The sequence below is a fragment of the Phocoena sinus genome, chromosome 5, assembly GCF_008692025.1.
Source record: "Phocoena sinus isolate mPhoSin1 chromosome 5, mPhoSin1.pri, whole genome shotgun sequence".
NCBI lineage: Eukaryota > Metazoa > Chordata > Mammalia > Artiodactyla > Phocoenidae > Phocoena > Phocoena sinus.
Genome location: NC_045767.1, coordinates 65,617,099 through 65,638,807, shown reverse-complemented (window position 1 = coordinate 65,638,807; position 21,709 = coordinate 65,617,099). Strand labels below are relative to the sequence as shown.

The 21,709-nt window shown below is 38.3% G+C and overlaps 1 protein-coding gene across 3 annotated transcripts in view; it reads right to left on the bottom strand.

Moving 5' to 3' along the window:
• Positions 1–21,709, bottom strand: part of N4BP2 (NEDD4 binding protein 2) — a 121,201-nt gene that overhangs the window by 93,174 nt on the left and 6,318 nt on the right. For all 3 annotated transcript variants that reach the window (XR_004350021.1, XM_032632675.1, XM_032632676.1), the window contains one exon: positions 13,343–13,442. The gene's annotated coding sequence lies outside the window, so the exon portion shown is untranslated. The remainder of the gene's footprint in view (positions 1–13,342; positions 13,443–21,709) is intronic.

Genomic DNA, 21,709 nt, shown 5'->3' with positions numbered 1-21,709 from the left:
ACAGACCCTGCAGACATCAAAAGACTAATAAGGGGGTTTCCCTGGTGGCGCAGTGGTTGAGAGTCCGCCTGCCAATGCAGGGGGCACAGGTTCGTGGCCCAGTCCAGGAAGACCCCACATGCCGTGGAGCAGCTAGGCCCGTGAGCCATGGCCGCTGAGTCTGCACGTCCGGAGCCTGTGCTCCGCAACAGGAGAGGCCACAACAGTGAGAGGCCCGCGTACCACAAAAAAAAAAAAAAAAAAAAGACTAATAAGGGAATATTATAAACAAATGTACATGTGAAAGTTTGACATCTTCTATGAAGTAGACTTATTTCTCAAAAACCACAAATTATCAAACTCACCCAACAGGAAATAGATAAAAGCTCTATGATTTTTAATGAAATTTAATTCACAATTTACAAATTCCCAAAAAAGAAACTCCAGGCCCAAATACCTTCAATGGAGAAGTTTACCAAATACTTTTAAGAAGAATTAACTAACCCTATATAATCTCTTCCAAAAATGGAAGAGGGAACCTTCTTAAATCACTTCATGAAGCCAGTATTGTTATCCTGACACCAAAATCAGACAAAGCCAGTTAAAAAAAAAAAAACGAACCTGCAAACCCATATACTTCCTGAATACAGACATAAAAATCCTTAACAAAATATTACAAATAGAATTCAGCAAGTTATTTTAAAAGAATTATATACCATGATCAAGCGAGGTTTATTCCAGGGATACAAGGCTGGCTCAATGTTTAAAAATCAGTATCCCACCCATATTAACAGGCTAATGAAGAAAAACCACAATTGTATCAATGAACAAAGGAAAAAAGTGACAAAATTCAACACCCATTCATGATAAAAGGTACCCAAAAAATAGGAATATAAGAGAACTTCCTCAACTTGACTAAGAGCATCTACAAAAACTCTACAGATAACATTTTATTTAATAGTAAAATACTATATGCTTTCCTCCTAAGACTGAGAACAAAGCAAGGATGTCTACCTTCACCACTCTTATTAAAGATAATGCTGGAAGTTCTAGCCTGTGAAGTAAGAGAAGGTAAGGAAATAAAAGACATACCGATTCAAAAGGAAAAAATAAAACTGTCCCTATTTGTAGACGACACAGCTATCTATGTGGAAAATCCCAAAGAACTGACAAAATCTCCAACATATAAGTGAATTCAGCAAAGTGCAGGATACAAGATAAACACACAAAAGCAACTGTATTTATATATTCTACCAATGAATACATGGGCACTGTAATTTACAATACAATATGACTCACAAATGCTCCAAAAAATGAAATATTCTGATATAAATCTAACAAAACATATACAAGGCTTGTATGCTAAAAATACAAAATCATGATGAAAAATATCAAAAATGTAAATGAATGGATTCATGGGCTGTTAGACTCAATACAGTAAAGATGTCAATTCTCCCCAAATTGATACACAGGTTTAACTCAATTCCTATCAAAACCCCAGCAAAGATTTTTTGTGGATATGGACAAGATTATTCATAAATTTAAATGGAAAGACAAAGGAACTAGAATAGTTAAAACAATTTTGAAAGAGAATAGAGCAAGAGGAATCAGTCAACTCAATTATTAAGACGTGTTATAAAGCTAAACTTATCAAGACTATATGGTATCAGGGGAGGGACATATAGATCTGAGAACAGATTATAGATTTGGAAACAGGCAAGAGAACCCAGAAATAGACCAGCATGAATATGCCCAACTGACTTCTGACAAAAGTGCAAAAGCAATTCAATAGAGAAAATATAGCCTTTTCAATAAATGGAACTGGAGCAAGTAGACGTCCACAGATAAAAAAAATAAACGTTGACCTAAGTCTCACACTTTATTAAAAAAAAAAAATAACTCAAAATGGTTCAAGGAGGGAACTCTGCTCAACGTTATGTGGCAGCCTGGATGGGAGGGGAGTTGGGGGGAGAATGGATACATGTATATGTGTGGCTGAGTCCCTTTGCTGTGCACCTGAAACTATCACAACACTGTTAATCGGCTATACTCCAATATAAAATAAAAAGTAAAAAAAAAAAAAAAAAAAAAAGGATCAAGGACTTAAATCCATAAAACTTTTAGAAAGAAAAAAAAAGAAGAAGAAAATCTTCAGGCTCTAGGCTAGGCAAAAACACCAAAAGTATGATCCATAAAAGGAAAAACTGATAAACTGTACTTCATCAAAATTTAAAACTTTTGTTCTGTGAAGAACCTTGTTAAGAGGATGAAAAGAAAAGTGACAGACTGAGAGAAAATGCTTGCATACCATGTATCTAACATAGGACTAGTATCTAAAATATATAAAAGAACTTTATCAAAACTCAAAAGTAAAAACAGGGACTTCACTGGTGGCACAGTGGTTAAGAATCCACATGCCAATGCAGGGGACACGGGTTTGAGCCCTGGTCCAGGAAGATTCCACATGCCGCACAGCAACTAAGCCCATGTGCCACAACTACTGAGTCTGTGCTCTAGAGGCCACAAGCCACAATTACTGAGCCCACACACCACAACTACTGAAGCCTGCGTGCCTAAAGCCCATGCTCTGCAACAAGAGAAGCCACCAAAATGTGACGCACGTGCACCACAACGAAGAGTAGCCCCCGCTCGCCGCAACTAGAGAAAGTCCACACGCAGCCAAAAATAAATACGTTTTTAAAATAAATAAATAAATTGATTAATTAAATCAGAGGGGGAAAAAATAACAAATAATTCAGTTAGAAAATGGGGGGAAAAAACATTACACCAAAGGATATCCAGATGACAAATAGGCACATAAAAGATTTCACCATCATTAGCCATTAAGTAAATGCAATTTAAAACTACAATGAAATATTACTTACACATCTATTAAGTTGGCTAACATAAAGAATAATGACAACACCAAATCCTGGCAAGGATGCAGAGAAGCTGGACGGCTCATATGCTGCTGATGGGAATGTAAAATGGTAAAGCCACTCTGGACAAGAGTTTGGCAGTTTCTTAAACTAAACCTGCAACTACCATACAATTAAGCAATTGCACTTCTGCGTGCTTATCTCTAAGAAATGAAAAATTACTTTCACCCCAAAACTTGCACACAAATGTCTGTAGCAGCTTTTATTCATTATAACCAAAAACTAGAAAACAGTTCAGATGCCCTTCAATGGGTAACATGGTTAAACAAACTATGTTACTTCCATTCATGAAGTACTAGTCAGCAATAAAAAGAAAATATACTATTGATACACAAGACCTGGATGAAATTCCAAAGAATTATGCTGAGTACAAAAAGTCAATCCCAAAAGGCTATATACTGAATGGTCCCATTTAACATTCTTGAAATGACAAAATTATAGAAATAGAGAACAGATTAGCGGTTGTCAAAAGTTAAGGAGGAGGTGGCGCAGTGGTTGAGAATCTGCCTGCCAATGCAGGGGACACGGGTTCGAGCCCTGGTCCGGGAAGATCCCACATGCCGCGGAGCAACTAAGCCCGTGCGCCACAACTACTGAGCCTGCACTCTAGAGCCCGTGAGCCACAACTACTGAAGCCCGGATGACCGTGCTCCGCAACAAAAGAAGCCCACGCACCACAACGAAGAGTAGTTCCAGCTCTCCGCAACTAGAGAAAAGCCCACGTGCAGCAGCAAAGCCCCAACACAGCCAAAAATAAATAAGTAAATAAAGTATTCTGAGATTTGAGACTACTTTTTAAAAAAAAAAAAAAAAAGTTAAGGAGGAGGAAGGAGAGGGTAGTAGTAGGTGTGGCTATAAAAGGGTAATTTGAGGGACTCTTGTGGTGATGGAAATGTTCTATATGTTGACTGTATTAATGTCAATATCCTGGTTGTGATGCCATACTAAGTTTTGCAAACATGCTTCTTTTATTGAGGGAACTGGGTGAAAAGCACAGGAGATTTCTCTGTATTATTTGTGACAGCTGCATGTGAATCTACAATCTCAAAAAGTCTAATTTTGAAAAAGAGGATGTAAAATTAAAAATTCAGTTCCTCAGTCACACTAGTCACATTTCAAGGGCTCAATAGCTACATGTAGTTAATGACTATCATACTGCACAGTGAACTTTTCCATAATTCTACTGGACAGCACTGTTCTAGAATATAAGTTCCATTGGGCAAGTGAATATCCCATTTTAGGAAGTTAAGAAGCTTTATATACAGAAAAGTACAAATTGAAGGTCATAAAGAAAAAGAAGTACTACCACATCTAGCCACATTTAAATTTAAATACCTGTATATCAAAAAAAAAAAAAAAAGGGGCTTCCCTGGTGGTGCAGTGGTTGAGAGTCCGCCTGCCGATGCAGGGGACACAGGTTCGTGCCCCGGTCCGGGAAGACCCCACATGTCATGGAGCGGCTGGGCCCGTGAGCCATGGCCCCTGAGCCTGCACGTCCAGAGCCTGTGCTCCACAATGGGGGAAGCCACAACAGTGAGAGGCCCGCGTACCGCAAAAAAAAAAAAAAATTTACAGGAAAATGGCAACTCTTTCCAATTTCTCTCCTTCCATTCTTTCTTAGACAGCATTTTGCCCCCACCATTTCTACCACTACACTAACAACTGCTCATATCTAAATCACCAGTAACCTACGTCAATGATAAAAGTCAAAGACAAAAGGTCTAATCCACCAGGAAGATGCAGCAGTTCTAAATTTGCATTCAACTAGTGAAAGCCCTCTCTTGGTAACTATTAGAACAAGGAGGTCCCCACCACGGACACACAGAGGAGAAGGAGGAGGTGGGAAAAGGGAGAGAAAAAACAGTAAGGCCATAAAAGATTTGAGCCATACTATAACGACTTATTATCTATACAACACTGCACCCAATAACCACAGAATACACTTTATTTTCAAGTACACATGGAATTATTCTAGAAATCAGTAGCAAAAATATAATTAGAAAACCAAATTACTTGAAAATTAAGAAATACATGTCTATATATCAAAGAAGAATTCATTATAATTACATACTAATTAAAATTAATTTTAAAAATAATTAATATCAATTAGAAAATATTTTTAACCAAATAAAAATGTTATATATCCATACTTGTGAGAAACAAAGTCACGCGTAGAAGAAAAGCATACAAATGCATATATTAGAAAAGAAGAAGGGCTAAAAAAATAAATGATCTAAGCATCCAAATAACAGTTGGGGGAAATAAACAGCAAATCAAACCCAAAGAAACTAGAAAGAAGGAAATAATAAAGAGCAAAGAGAAAACAGAAAACAACTATACAGTACAGAGGATCGAAAAAGTCAAAAGATGGTTCCCTGGGGGAAAAAAAAAACCACAAGAATAAATCACTGGCAAGAGTGATCAAAAAAAGACAGAAAAGGCACAAACAACCAATATCAGAAATGAAAACGGAGACATCACTGTCAAGCCCACGGACATTTAAAAAAAGAGATGAATCTTGTCTTACAAGACTCTCATTATCTTAAGACTCTGATGCATCTCTTTAGGAGTCCAGTATATGTCTATATACAATTTATGGAAGAAATTTGCTTTCTTTTCACCTGTTAGTTTGAAATTAATGAATAAATTCTTTGTCTTGGTTGTAAAAAATAAAAAAAGAGATGAAGATATCATAAACAATTTAACATCCATAAATTTTAAACTTTAAATGAAATGCACATATTATTTTTTAAAAAACAAACATCATACCATACCAGATATTTTAAAAACCTGATAGTTCTGTATCTATTAAAGAAATGAAATCTGTAATTTAAAACCTTCCCACAAAGAAACTCCAAGTCTACATGGCTTCATCAATAAATTCCACTAAAGGGACTTCCCTGGCGGTCCAGTGGTTAGGACTCCACTCTTCCACTGCAGGGAGCTCAGGTTCCACCCCTGGTTGGGGAACTAAGATCCCACATGCCGAGTGGCATGGCCAAAAAAATTTTTTTCTAGTTTTTTAAAATAAATAAATTCCACTACGGGTTTCCCTGGTGGCAGTGTTGAAGATTCTGCCTGCCAAAGCAGGAGACACGGGTTCGATTCCTGGTCCGGGAAGATCCCACATGCTGTGGATCAACTAAGCCCGTGCACCACAACTACTGAACCTGTGCTCTAGAGCCCGCGAGCCACAACTGCTGAAGCCCGCACGCCTAGAGCCCATGCTCTGCAACAAGAGAAGCCACCACAGTGAGAAGCCCGTGAAGAGTAGCCCCCGCTCGCCACAACCAGAGAAAGTCCACAAACAGCAACGAAGACCCAACGCAGCCAAAAATAAATAAATTAATTTGTAAAAAAGTAATAAAATAAATTCCACTAAATAATCTAATACCCATCTTATACAAACTTTTCCAGAGACTAGAAAAAGAAGAAACACTTTTATGAGGCCAATATAACCTGATAACTCTGCAAGTTATTAAAAGAAAGAAAAATTACAAGCCTATTTCACTCATGAAAATAGATACAAAATTCCTAAACAAAATATTAAAGTAGTAATACATAAATTATGAGTGATGTTACATAAAATACAAAAATTATATTAGTGACTGATAAGAATAATGCATCAGTAATCTGAATTTATTTTAAGAATATAAGGTTGTCAAAATATTTGAAAGTCAGGCTTCCCTGGTGGTGCAGTGGTTAAGAATCTGCCTGACACTGCAGGGGACATGGGTTTGAGCCCTAGTCTGGGAAGATCCCACATGCCGCGGAGCAACTAAGCCCGTGCTCCACAACTACTGAGCCTGTGCTCTAGAGCCCACACGCTGCAACTCCTGAAGGCCGCACACCTGGAGCCCGTGCTCTATAACAAGAAAAGCCACTGCAATGAGAAGCCCATGCACCACAATGAAGAGTAGACCCTGTTCGCCGCAACTAGAGAAAGCCCACGCGAGCAACGAAGACACAACACAGCCAAAAATAAAATTAATTAATTTAAAAAATATATTTGAAAGTCAACCAATGCAATTCCTGATATTAACAAAATAAAGAAGAAAAGTCATATAATCAACTACATTGTACCAGAGCTCATGGCCAGAGCATTAAGACTTGAAAAGGAAATAAAAGTTCTAAAGATTGGAAAGGAGGAAATAGAACCATCGTTATTCAGACACTAAAATTGAGTGCATATGAAATCCAAAAGAATTTACAGATTATCCATTGGATTACCCAGATAATTTAGCAAGGTTGCCAGACTGTATATCTCTTTAACACCAACATTGAGAAAATGAAATTAAATCTAATGGTCTAGACTTACTAGCCGCATTTACTCAGCTGATAAATCCCTCCTCCAAAGAACGTTTAACATTATCTTCTCAGGACAGTGCCACTCTCAGGATTTCCTCATCACTCAATTTGGAAACAGTGGAGCTTACCCACTCCTTTGGTGATCTTTCCATGGCTTTAAACACTAACAAAATGCTAACTAATTTACATCTCCAATCTGCACCTCTTCCCTGACTCCATACCGACACCAAACTACCCACTGAACATCTCCACTTTGTGTATCCAACAGACATCTCAAACCAAGCATGTCTAAGTGATCTTCTGAAACTCCACTGCAGACCCCCCCTAACTACAATCCTCTCAACTGCAGCAATAGAAGTTTCCAGTTGCTGAGGCAAAAAAAAACTGAGTCATTTTTGCCTCCTCTTTCCCTCACACCTCATGTCTAATCATTCAGCAAATCTTGCCAGTTCTAAATTCAATGTATATTCAGATCATGTGGTAACTCTATGTTTAACCTTCTGAGGAAGTGCCAGACTGTTTCCCAAAGTGGCTGCACCATTTTCAACTTCTATCAGTATTGTATGGGGATTCCCCATTTCTCTACAATCTCACCAACACCTGTTATTGTCTCTCTTTTTGACTATGGCCATCCTAATGGTATCTCATTGCGGCTTTAACTTGCATTTCCCTAATAACTAACATTGACCATCACTTATGTGCTTATTGGCATTCATATATCTTCTTTGAAGAAATGTCTATTCAGATCCTTTGCCCATTTTTAAAGTTAAGGGTTACTTGTCTATATTACTGAGCTTTAAGAATTCCTTGTATTTCTGGATACAAGTCCTTTATCAAATATAAAATATTTTCTCCCATTCTGTGGGTTGTCTTTTTCACTTTCTTGATGGTGTCCTTCGAAGCATATTTTTTATCTTGATGAATTTTTTTTTTTTTTGTCAGTTACACTTTTGGTATCCTAAGAAACCATTGCCTAAACCAAGGTCACAAAGATATGTGCCATGCTTTCTTCTAAGAATTTTGTAGTTTTAGCTCTTACATTTAGGTCTTCAATCCATTTTGAGTTAATTTTTGTATATGGTGTAAGACAGGGGTCCAAGTTAATTTTTTTGCATGTGGATATCCAGTTGTCCCATCACCACTGGTTGAAAATACTATTCTTTCCCCATTGAATGGTCTTGGTACCCTTGCTAAAAATCAACTGACCATGAGAATAAGAGTTTACTGCTTGACTCTCAGTTCTATTTCATTCATCTATATGTCTATTCTTATGCCAGTATCACACTGTCCTGATTCTTGTGCTTTGCAGTAAATTTTAAAATTAGGAAATGTGAGTCTTCCAATGTTGTTCTCCTTTTCCAAGACTGTTTTGCAATTCCGGGCCCCTTGCATTTTCCATGTGAAATTTAGAGTCAGCTCGTCAATTTCTGCAAAGTCAGACAGTACACTGACAGGGACTGCGTTGAATCAGTAGATCATAAGTCAAATCAGGTCACTCCTTTGCTTTAAAACCTCCAATAGCTCTGCATCTCATGCAGAGTAAAAGCCCAGGTTCTTAAAATGGCCTAGTTACAATCCTAAACAGTCTGGTTCCCTAATAACTCTCTCAAATCATTTCTTGCTAGTCTCCCTCTTGCTCTTTCTTAAACTCACCCAGTATTCTCCTGCTTCACTGCCCTTACACTTGATTCATAGCCAGAAATGCACTCCTCCCCACCCCCCAGATATGTATCTGACTTGCTTTTTTTTTTTTTTTTTTTTTTTGCGGTACGCGGGCCTCTCACTGTTGTGGCCTCTCCCGTTGCAGAGCACAGGCTCCAGACGTGTAGGCTCAGCGGCCGTAGCTCACGGGCCCAGCCGCTCCGCGGCATGTGGGATCCTCCCGGACCGGGGCATGAACCCGTGTTCCCTGCATTGGCAGGCGGACTCTCAACCACTAAGCCACCAGGGAAGCCCTCTGACTTGCTTTTTACAAGACTTTACTCATGGCACCTTTGTAGTGAGGCTTTCCCTAACGACCCAGTGTAAAATCGTGCGCACACAGAGTTCTCTCCATCTTCCTTTCATTATTTTTTGCTTCAAAGCAGTTATCACTCTATAATTTTGATGTTTATTTTGTTTAATGCCTGTATACTGACACTAAAAGTAAGCTCTTTGAAAAAAATGTTTTTGTCAATTCTGTTCACTCCTGCATTGCCATCACTAAACTATAGTAAATATCAAAATTAAATACCAATACTAAAACAATGTCTAACATATAGTAAGCACTCAATAAATTTCTGCTGATGAATAAAGGATTAAGGCAGGGAAAAAGAACTAAGAACGAGAAAGCAATAGGTACAGAATTCTAAGAAGAAACAGAAATACTCAATAAACATTAAAAAGTTTAACCCCATTAATAAAACCAAATTAAAAGAGATAATATAGGATTAAAACATTTTTATATTGCCTATTAAATAAAACATAATTTTTAAAAATGACAATAGCCAGTGTTAGCAAGGCTAGAGTAAAATAAAAATTCTTATACATTGTGATGAGTGTAAACTGGTATAACCTTTCTGAAAAGCAAAATGGCACTGACTATGTATCAAGAAATTTTAGGTTACTTATATTTTTTGACCCATTTTTTTGATTCTACTTCTAGGAACTCATCATAAAAAATAATCACAGGGCTTCCCTGGTGGTGCAGTGGTTGAGAGTCCGCCTGCTGATGCAAGGACACGGGTTCGTGCCCCAGTCTGGGAAGATCCCACATGCCACAGAGCGGCTAGGCCCATGAGCCATGGCCGCTGAGCCTGTGCTCCACAACGGGAGAGGCCACAACAGTGAGAGGCCCTCGTACCGCAAAAAAAAAAAAATAATAATAATAATAATAATCACAGATTTACATAAATATTTATATAGAGATGTTCAAAATACTGTAACTTTTTATAAAGAAAAATGGAAAACAACTAAATATTTGGTGAGAAAGAAATGATAAAAAACTTTCTGATGACGGTAAGTACAATGTATTAAATACTTAACATATACCAGCTAGAATGTTAAGATCATGACTTTACTTAATTCTTAAAACAGTAATTAATATTATGCCTATTTCACAAGTAAGAAAACTAAGGACTAGAAAAAGTAAGTTATCAGGCTTAAGGCTCTTAAGTAGCAAAACTGGGATCTGAACCCAGGTTTGCTAGACTCTACTAGATACAATATCCCTGTAAATTCATAAGAATGGAATTTTATACAGCCATTAAAGACTGTATTTTGGATATTAACTAGAGATTTTTAAAAACTATGTTAAAAAAGAAAGCAAGACACAAAACTGAATATAATTTATACAGACACCTAAATGGGACTGGACTATATTAGATTGGAAAGGAAATCCTGGGTAATGGTAACTTTATTTTTAACTACTACTTTTTTTTATCTACTTTTTATAAACTACTTTTTGCATTTTCCAAATAATCTATTATATATACATTCTTTCATCATCACGGGAAAAAACAACCACTATTATCAATTAAAGGTGAATCTTGGACTTCCCTGTGCACTTCCTCCAGCTTGCAAACTATATTAACCTTCCACCTCTTTTTTTATTGTGTCTACCTATATGCAAAAGGATCTAAACATATAGGCAGTTTAAGTATCCAACCAGTATAGGGAAGAAACTCTTAAGTATAAAAACATACATAGCTGGGCTTCCCTGGTGACACAGTGGTTGAGAGTCCTCTGCCCCGGTCCGGGAAGATCCCACATGCCACGGAGCGGCTGGGCCCGTGAGCCATGGCCGCTGAGCCTGCGCGTCCGGAGCCTGTGCTCCGCAACGCGAGAGGCCACAACAGTGAGAGGCCCGCGTACCACAAAAAAAAACAAAAAACAAAAAACATACATAGCTGACACTACCTCCCAATCGCTCTGTAGATCCAGTTTACTTCAATCCTATTTATTCACTTAAGTAATGTTCACATTTAATTTTTATCACCTGATTTTATATATCTTCATTTTTCCATAAAGAAGGTCTCATTAATACACTAAACAAGCTTGTGTAGCTTCTTCATATACATACCTGACCTAAATATTCTAAAAGGATATGGGAAATTGGGATGGGTAAAAAGGTTTGATATATTATGGAGAAATGTGAAAGGGCTGGTTCTCAAATGAAGAACCTAAAAACAAATAATATAAATTGTTATTAATAGTGATACCATGAATATATATATAAATTTCATATACACATTTTCCAAGCTCTTCTACCTCTATTATTCAGTTTTAACCTGAGAGAAGCTAACCAATACATACTTGCTCACAGATTACCATTAAAATATTTCAGCATGGGGCTTCCCTGGTGGCGCAGTGGTTGAGAGTCTGCCTGCTGATGCAGGGGACACAGGTTCATGCCCTGGTCCGGAAAGATCCCACATGCCGCGGAGTGGCTGGGCCCGTGAGCCATGGCTGCTGAGCCTGTGCGTCCAGAGCCTGTGCTCTGCAATGGGAGAGGCCACAACAGTGAGAGGCCCGCATACCACAAAAAAAAAAAAATATATATATATATATATATTTCAGCATGATAAGCAGAGGTCTTATTAACTCTAGTTCTTTTTTTTTTTTTAACAGATAAGGATATATGTTCTTTTAACCACTAAAAAAAAATTCAGGGTGAACATGAAGTCTATAAATAGTAGTAGAAGTAAACATGAACTCTAGAAGTGGTATGGTAATGGTCAGTACTGCCATTAAAGTGGATATACCAATAAACAACACTTTAGGAAAAAACTTTCCTACTAAAAACTACATCATCAACACAGTGCTAACACTTAAAAATTTTCCTGTATCAGTTTATGAATAAATCTGTTACATGCATATAAGGGCTAGTAATTTTATAGAACTTATCTTTATGGAAAAATATCCAGAAATAAATTTCTATAACAGTCAAGAAAGATATTCTATTTAATACTCAATATCAATCATCTAGAAATAACAGGTCTAAGAAAACTGATACTAACAATCAAATATATCAATAGTATTTTAGCTCTTTAAAACCACCATAAAAGGAACGAAAACAAAAATCATCCCTCTAAAAGGAACAAGAATTTCTCTATAAGGAACATATAGGGAAGTTAGAAGACTCAAATATGGCACAATCCCAGACAAGATCAGAAAACATCTCTCTCAGAAACAATTGCTACTAAGAACCAATACAATCATTTACTGGGGATTAAGTTACCCTACAAGATGATTTTAAGTCTACTGCTTGATAAGCTGAAGGTAGATACTAAATCTCATCAAGGTACCAAAGGGCGTGTCACTAAAAAAGACAGTATTTATAGAAAATGTAACCAAATTAAGGTAACCAATAATCTTAAAATGCATCCATCTGTCATAAGAACTATTATAAGTAATAACTGGACATACTAACTATTGATAAAGAATGGTTAAATAAATTATGGCAAAAAAAAAAAAAAAATCATGCTTTGGAATACTATGCAGCTATGAAAAGTTGAAGGTATAATGTAGAAACCAGAAAGATCTCTGAGACATATTCTTAAGGGGAAAAGCCAGTTGCTGAACCATATACAGCTTTGGGCCAAAGAATGGCAGAAAAGTGTATTTCTCTACAATTCTTCAACACTTTCTATACTCCTTCGTTACTTACTACCAGTACTAATCTTCCTTAGATATTTTAGATTCTCACATTGTAGGTTTTACTGACATATTTTCATCTGTATGTGTTTATTTCCCCAATTAGCCATGTTCCTTGAGAACACAGATTATGATACACACTACTCCAATTTGGCATTTAGTCATAGTCCCATACATAAAATAGGTGCACAAAAAATATTTGTGGATGGCTAAAATACGTAAAATATGAAGGAGTAAGAAGTGGTATTTTAGAAGCAAAGACACCAAAACACACATTAAATGGGAAAACCACAATACAGTTCTTTAGACTTCTTGGGTCAACATGTTTTATGCAACCACAAGCTCTTTGAGAAATTCTAGTAACAAAATATGTGATTACATTTTCCTTCTTATGAGAGATTTCTTTAATCACTCAAATATGTAAATAAAAGCTTGAAAACCTATGTGTAAAATATACTCACTCTAGACTTCAATAAACTTACCATCTGTCTATCGCTGATGCTATCAATGTGCTTATTAAGGCCACAGTTGACACCTGCAAACTCTACAGCTCTTCCTGTTATCCAATGTAATGTCTTCTTACTATTAAAAAAATGTAAATGATGATATATTATATACATATGTAACAAAAGAAAATTTATATCAAATAGTAATCCCAAATGAAATCGAAGTCCAAAATATATACAATATTTATAATATAGATATATATCATATTCCAAAGAGAAAACCACAAAGTAAAGAAAAAAGACCGACTTCATCCACCGCCATTAGAGGTGACTATTACACTCTGGAAATGGTTATATAAAGGGAAAGACCTAAGCATTTATTCTGCCTTTTAAGTAGAACATTATTTCAAGGCAACAAAATAGCGCTAATTGATGAGGGAAACCTTCTTTATTGAAGACAACTATGTAATAGAATCTAAAACTAATTACCATATCATAAACTATAATTAAATAGCTGATCAACAATCATCAATGAAGGCTAAAATCATTAGGTGAAAGGTTGATATTGACATACCTGGTGCCAAAGTACCATGCCGCAGATTATTTGCAAGATATAAAAAGACAAACATAATTTTACAATAAAACGATCTGGTGGTCATCACCTTGGCCTGGTGATCAAACACAGCATCCAAATGGTGGGACAACTAAACATTACATGCCTGTAAGTGAAACAATATGAGTACACAGCATTGCTAAATGAACTACTCTTCCAAAAATGTTTAACCTGAACCTGAAACACCTTTAAATCTCACTCCCAGTTTATATGAAATATAGGGGATAGAGGAAAAAGTTACACTGACCATGAAGAAACTATCAGGAATACAAAATGTCAGACATTCCCAACAGAGCCAACAAATCTGTATTATGGGGAGGAGGAGGGAGGGTGGTAAAGGGGGTGGGTAGGTAAGAGACAATTCTATAATTTAAAAAGACTCAAGAGACAGCCAGATACAATGGGTAGCTCTTGACTAGATTTTCGTATTTTTTTAAAGGCAATAAAAGATGTTTTTGGAACAATTAGAGAAATCTGAATATGGTACAAGTATTATATATTAGGGACTTATTGATAATTTTGCTAGGAATGATAATGGTTTTGTGGTTATATAGGATACTATCCTTTTTCTGGAAGATATGTCAAAGATAATACATCTTATGAATTTTTTTTTTTTTTTTTTGCGGTACGCGGGCCTCTCACTGTCTGGCCTCTCCCGTTGTGGAGCACAGGCTCAGCGGCCATGGCTCCCGGGTCCAGCCGCTCCGCAGCATGTGGGATCTTCCCGGACCGGGGCACGAACCCGTGTCCCCTGCATTGGCAGGCAGACTCCCAACGACTGCGCCACCAGGGAAGCCCTCTTATGATTTTTTAAAAGAGTAAATTTCAAGCTAAATCCTTAAATGAAATTATCAAAGTTCAAAATATATGTAACATTTATAATACAAATGTATAGTACACAAAAAGAAAAAAACCCTCATTTGCCACCATTTACTTTTAAAATGCTCAGGAAATTTATATATACATAGAAATATACACATATATAAAGCAAATGTAGCAAAATATTAGTAATCATTAAATCTAGGAGGTGGGTTTATATGAGTTCAATGTACTATTCTACTTTTCTATATATATGTCTATGTATTTTGCTAATAAAAGTTTTTAATATGTACCATGCTTCAAGTAAACTGGTTTGTTTACCTCTACAAAGTAAAAAATTCTTTTTAAATTCAAATACCAACCCTTAATTTGAAACTCTGAATTCAAATATACCAAGTTTTAATAAAAGCAGGGCACACTCCATATTTTAAAGGTTATATCTGGTTACGTATCTGTTCTAAGAAAAAGAAAAATTTAATCATGTGGTAAGGGAAGGAAGAAAATGAAAGAAAAATTTTTAAAGGATAAAAATTAAGAGAAAAGGGCTTCCCTGGTGGCGCAGTGGTTGAGAATCTGCCTGCCAATACAGGGGATACGGGTTCGAGCCCTGGTCTGGGAAGATCCCACATGCCGCAGAGCAACTGGGCCCGTGAGTCACAACTACTGAGCCTGCACGCGTCTGGAGCTTGTGCTCTGCAACAAGAGAGGCCACGACAGTGAAAGGCCCGCGCACCGCGATGAAGAGTGGCCCCCGCTCGCCGCAACTAGAGAAAGCCCACACACAGAAACGAAGACCCAACACAGCCAAAAATAAAATTAAATAAATAATAAATAAATAAAAATTAAAATAAAAAATTAAGAGAACCCCAAATAGCCAAAGCAACCTTGAGGAAAAAAAAAAAAGTTAAAGTTATTGTGGGGACTTCCCTGGTGGCGCAGTGGTTAAGAATCCGCCTGCCAATGCAGCGGACATGGGTTCAGTCCCTGGTCTGGGAAGATCCCACATGCTGTGGAGCAACTAAGCCCGTGCGCCACAACTACTGAGCCTGCACTCTAGAGCCATGAGCCACAACTACTGAGCCCATGCGCCTAGAGCCCATGCTCTGCAACAACAGAAGCCACCGCAATGAGAAGCCCGCGCGCCGCAACCAAGAGCAGCCCCCACTAGCCGCAACTAGAGAAAGCCCGCGCACAGCAACAAAGACCCAACGCAGCCAAATAAATAAATAAATAAAGTTATTGTGTACTGTTGGTGGGAATGTAAAACGGTACAGCTACTATGAAAAACGGTATGGAGGTTCTTCAGAAAAGTAACAATAGAATATGATCCAGCAATCCCACTTTTGTGCATACGTCCAAAAGAATTGAAAACAGGATCTCCAAGAGATATTTGCACACCCATGTTCACTGCAGCATTATTCACAATAGTCAAGAGGTAGAAGCAAATTAAAAGTCCATGCAATCTCACCCTTGGGGGACAGAGCCAACTTGGGCCCAGCACTGTACTGAAAGGGGTAAGGGCAGCCATTGCTAGTGCTCATGGAGATGTTGGATAGGGAGCTGTCCTGAGCTCTGACTGGCATACCAGAACTGTCCCAGCGTGTGTCCCAGCCTGGACCAGGCACACGATCCAGCTCCTCTTGCTTCAATGCTGCTCCCCATTACCAGGCATGGGGAGAGTGCACACTTAGAGAGAACAGACCAGCAAGGACCCGACCCTCAGGATTTCTAACTCCAACACCTTGGGACCTGACAATGCCCATAATAGGGTGGTGATGGCCACTGAACATGGGAGAAGCTCCAGTTCACACCTGTCTCTGGTTCTAGCCTCTCAGTCTCTAGTCTCACCTCACACCAAGGTGATAGCTTCCAGCACACCCTGGGGGAAGATGTGACCGATACTCACATGCAGAGGACACCCCTTCAAGACTGGGATAGGTATCCTAATTTCATAGAGACAGAGTGAGTTAAACAAAATGAGAAGACAAAGGGATTTCTTTCAAATGAAAAAATAAGAAAAAAAAACCCTGGGCAAAAAGAAAACAGCCAATGAAACAGATAAATAATTTACCAGATAAAAAGTTCAATGCATTAGTAATAAGAATGCTAACTGAACTTGGAAAAAATTGAGATGAACACAGTGAGAATTTTAACAAGAAACAAGAAAATATAAAAAAGAACCAGTAAGAGCTGAAAGATACAATAATTGAAATGAAATACACACAAGGAGTTGACAGCAGACTAGTTGATACAGAAGAACATACAAGTAATTAAGAAAAAAAAGTTTGTGCAACCTAAATGTTCATCAATAGAAAACTGGATTAAGACAAGTGGGAAGGACTTTCCCTGGTGGTCCAGTGGTTAAGAATCTGCCTTCCAATGCAGGGAATGCGGGTTCGATCCCTGGTCAGGGAACTAAGATCCCACATGTCGCAGGGCAACTAAGTCTGCACACCACAACTACTGAGCCCTCGCACTTTGGAGCCCGTGCGCCACAACTAGAGAGAAGCCTGCGCACCACAACTAAGACCCGATGCAGCCAAATAAATAAAGAGAAAGAAAAAGAAAAAAAAAGAAAGAAAATGTGGGATACACACACACACACATATACATAATGAAATATTATGCAGCCTCTAAAAAAAAGGAAATCCTGTCATATGCTCTAACACAGATGAAACCTGAGGACATTATGCTAAGTGAAATATGCCAGTCACAAAAAGACAAACAGTATGATTCTACTTATATGAGGTATCTAAAGTAGTCAAGTTCCATACAGATAGCCTACAGAACATCATTAATCATCAGAGAAATGCAAATTAAAACCACATGAGGGGGGCTTCCCTGGAGGCACAGTGGTTGAGAGTCCACCTGCCGACGCAGGGGACACAGGTTCGTGCCCCAGTCCGGGAAGATCCCACATGCCGCAAAGCGGCTAGGCCCGTGAGCCATGGCCACTGAGCCTGCGCGTCCAGAGCCTTTGCTCCGCAACGGGAGAGGCCACAACAGTGAGAGGCCCGTGTACCACAAAAAAAAAAAAACAAAAAAACAAACCACATGAGGGACTTCCCTGACGGTCCAGTGGTTAAGACTTCACCTTCCAATGCAGGGGGGGTGCGGGTTTGATTGGTCAGGGAGCTAAGGTCTCACACGTCTCACTCCCAAAAAACCAAAACATAAAACAGAAGCAATATTGTAACAAATTTGATAAAGACTTAAAAAAGAAAAAATGAGATGTCACCTCACACCTGTCAGAATGGCTATCATCAAAAAAACCACAGGGGCTTCCCTGGTGGTGTAGTGGTCAATAATCTGCCTTCCAATGCAGGGGAAGTGGGTTCGAGCCCTGGTCCGGGAAGATCCCACATGCTACAGAGCAGCTGAGCCCATGTGCCACAACTACTGAGCCTGCGCTCTAGAGCCCATGAGCTATAACTACTGAGCCCGTGCACCACAACTACTGAAGCCCACACGCCTAGAGCCTGTGCTCTGCAACTACAACAACAGAAGCCCGTACTCTGCAACAAAGAGTAGCCCCTGCTTGCCTCAACTAGAGAAAGCCCATGTGCAGCAACAAAGACCCAATACAGCCAAAAATAAATAATTTTTTTAATTTAAAAAAAAAGAACACAAATAACAAATGTTGGTGAGTATGTGGAAAAAAGGGAACCCTCACGAATGTAAATTGGTGCAGCCACTGTGGAAAACAGTATGGAGGTTTCTCAAAAAACTAAAATTAGAACTACCATATGACCCAGCAATTCTACTCCTGGGTATATGTGAGAAAAAATGAAAACACTTATTGGAAAAGATAGATGCACCCCAGTGGTCAGAGCAGCACTATTTACAATTGCCAAGATATGGAAGTAACCTAAATGTCCATCAACAGATGAATAGATAAAGAAGATATACACAATGGAATACTACTCAGCCATAAAAAAGAATGAAATTTTGCCATTTGCAACAACATGGATAAACTTGGAGGATATTAGGCTAAGTGAAACAAGTCAGAGAAAGACAAGTACTGTATGATACCACTTATATGTGAAATCTAAAAAATAAAACAAACTAATGAATATAACAAAAAGAAACAGATTCACAGATATAGAAAACAAATCTGTGGTTACTAGCGGGGAGAGGGAAGGGGGTGAGGGGCAAGATAGGTGTAGGGAGTTAAGAGGTACAAACTACTATGTATAATATAAGCTACAAGCCATATGCTAACACATATATATGGAATCTAAAAAAAAATACAAGTGGTCAGAAGAACCTAGGGGCAAGATGGGAATAAAGATGCAGAACTACTAGAGAATGGACTTGAGGATACGGGGAGGGGGAAGGGTAAGCTGTGACAAAGTGAGAGAGTAGCATGGACATATATACACTACCAAATGTAAAATAGATAGCTAGTAGGAAGGAGCTGCATGGCACAGGGAGATCAGCTCAGTGCTTTGTGACCACCTAGAGGGGTGGGATAGGGAGGGAGGGAGGGAGACGCAAGAGGGAAGAGATATGGGGACACATGTATATGTATAACTGATTCACTTTGTTATAAACCAGAAACTGACACACCATTGTAAAGCAGTTATACTCCAATAAAGATGTTAAAAAAAATATATATATATATATATATATATATATATATATATATATATAAGCTACAATGATATATTGTGCAACACAGGGACTATAGCCAATGTTTTATAATAACTATAAGTGGAGTATAACCTTTAAAAATGGTCAATCACTATGTTGTACATCTGAAACATATAATATTGTCCATTAACTATACCTCAATAAACAAATATAGTAGTCAAACTCTTACAAAGTAGGATGACAGATGCCAGGGGCTAGAGGTGAGGTGGGGAAGGGGGGGTCGTTCAATGGGTATAGAGTTTCAGTTCTTCAAGATGAAAAAGTTCTACAGACCTGTTGTATTTACCATGTATATACAGTAAGTCCCCTCCATACAAACCTTCAAGTTGCGAACTTCCAAAGATACAAACATGTGCTCGCATGTCCAATCAAGTAAGATGTGAGTGAAATTGCAGCTTGCCCTCTGTCTCCTATTGCTGACGATCCTTCAGCTCTACCATCTCCCAGCTCCTCTCCCTCCTCCAGTCAGTAACCCTTCTTGCCTGTTCACTCGATGCCAGCTCCTGTATGCCAGCTGTTGTACAGTACTACTGTACTTTTCAAGGTACTGTGCTGTAAGATTAAAAATGTTTACTTTTTTTGTTTTTTTATGTATTATTTGTGTGAAAAGTATTATAAATCTATTATATTACAGTACTATACAGCCGATTGTTAGTTGGGTACCCAGGCTAACTTTGTTGGACTTATGAACACGTTCTCAGAATGGAACTTGTTCATATGTAGGGAACTTACTGTATTATTAACACTACTATCCTGTTCACTTAAAAGTAGTTAAGATGATAAATTTTGTTATATGTTTATTACAATTTTTAAAAAATCTATAAGGGGTTTAACTACAAAGAAAAACAAATGTAAGAGAAGGGAAAGAAAATGTTCACTCAAGAGAGGTTAAGTCAGAAATAGAACAGAAAAGAAAATCACAAATAGAAATCCCAAGAAGTATAAATTTAATTACAACTACACCATCATTTATCAACTCTAGGTCTCCTGATAAAATAGACTTACTGAATCTTTATAGCTCCAGAAACTATACGCAGAATACTCTACTAGGTGCTCTGTACACCCCAATATGACTGATTGTACATAAACCATATCCATGCCCTATTCAACCACTTCTTTCCTACCAACTACCACCCTCCAAAAAGCCTCCATCCTCTCCTCCCTAACTTTAAAAATTCTAATTCTAAAAAGTTCAAATTCCTGTAGTGGAAAAACTGTTTGAAATTTGGTTTCTCAATACACCCTGAATTGATAACAATGAAGCGAATTCTTAACTCAGACTATCCAAACTCCCAGTATTTCCTAGGCAGTTTCAGTTCCTTAAAATAAAAGTAGTTTACAATTTATTGTTTCAACTTCCCACTTTCTGTTGACTTCTTGATCCAATGCAATCTGCCGCCTACATCTACTGGTTTTTCTCTGGCTGCCCCTTCTCAGTCTCCTTCACTGATTGCTTTTCTCATGCTTCTCTTTCAGTGTCATTGTTACCCTGGGTTCTGTTCCCAACCTTCTGCTCCACCACCTTTTTCTAGGCCCATCCAAATCCAAGGCTTCAGTACCTATGACTCCAGCCAAGAATTCTCTCCCAAACTCCAATATAGTTAACTGCCTTGAGATAGCAGATAGATGGGCCCCTGGGCTAGACAGCTGGTGTTTGTCAAGTGGAGTAAAATTGAAGCTTTGTTTTCCCTAGACACTCCAAGGACAAAGTTAGTGGCAAGAGCGGAGCTTTGCTGAAGTAAAAAGATAAGATGACCACTCCTGAGGTCGACAAAAACTTCCCTGTCTGCACATGCACAGGAAGGCTCCTTGAGGGGTCAAAAAAGGGAGGGGGCGCCACCCCATAATAAGTGTGGACATACCCCCAACAGCCCTCTGCGGTGGAATCCATCTTAGCAAAAAGTTGCGCACCCATGCTGGGGAGAGTCCTAGGACAGGTCAGATGTGAAAAAAGAAACAAGATTATTGGCCTAAAGTAAACAAAGACCCAGAAGGACTGTCCTATATAAGTGATTTAAATCACCTCTTTACTGCACTCCTCCTCATTAAAGAAGAGACTCATACCCTTTCTCTCCAGGTGTATATTTCTGCCTTGCTTCAGGCTTAAATAAACAAACTGTTTCTCTGTGTGCTCTCCCACTTGTTGTGTTGTGTCTCTAATAATAAAATTTGTACCTGTTTTTACAGTTTTTGCCTCCTTGAAACATTCCTGCTTTCAAATGGGGGCAAGAGCCAGGGCCACTTTGCTTCTAGCCTCTAGCCCCTGGTGGTCTAGCAGCTAGGATTCCTAGTTTTCATCCAGGCTACCCAGATTCAAT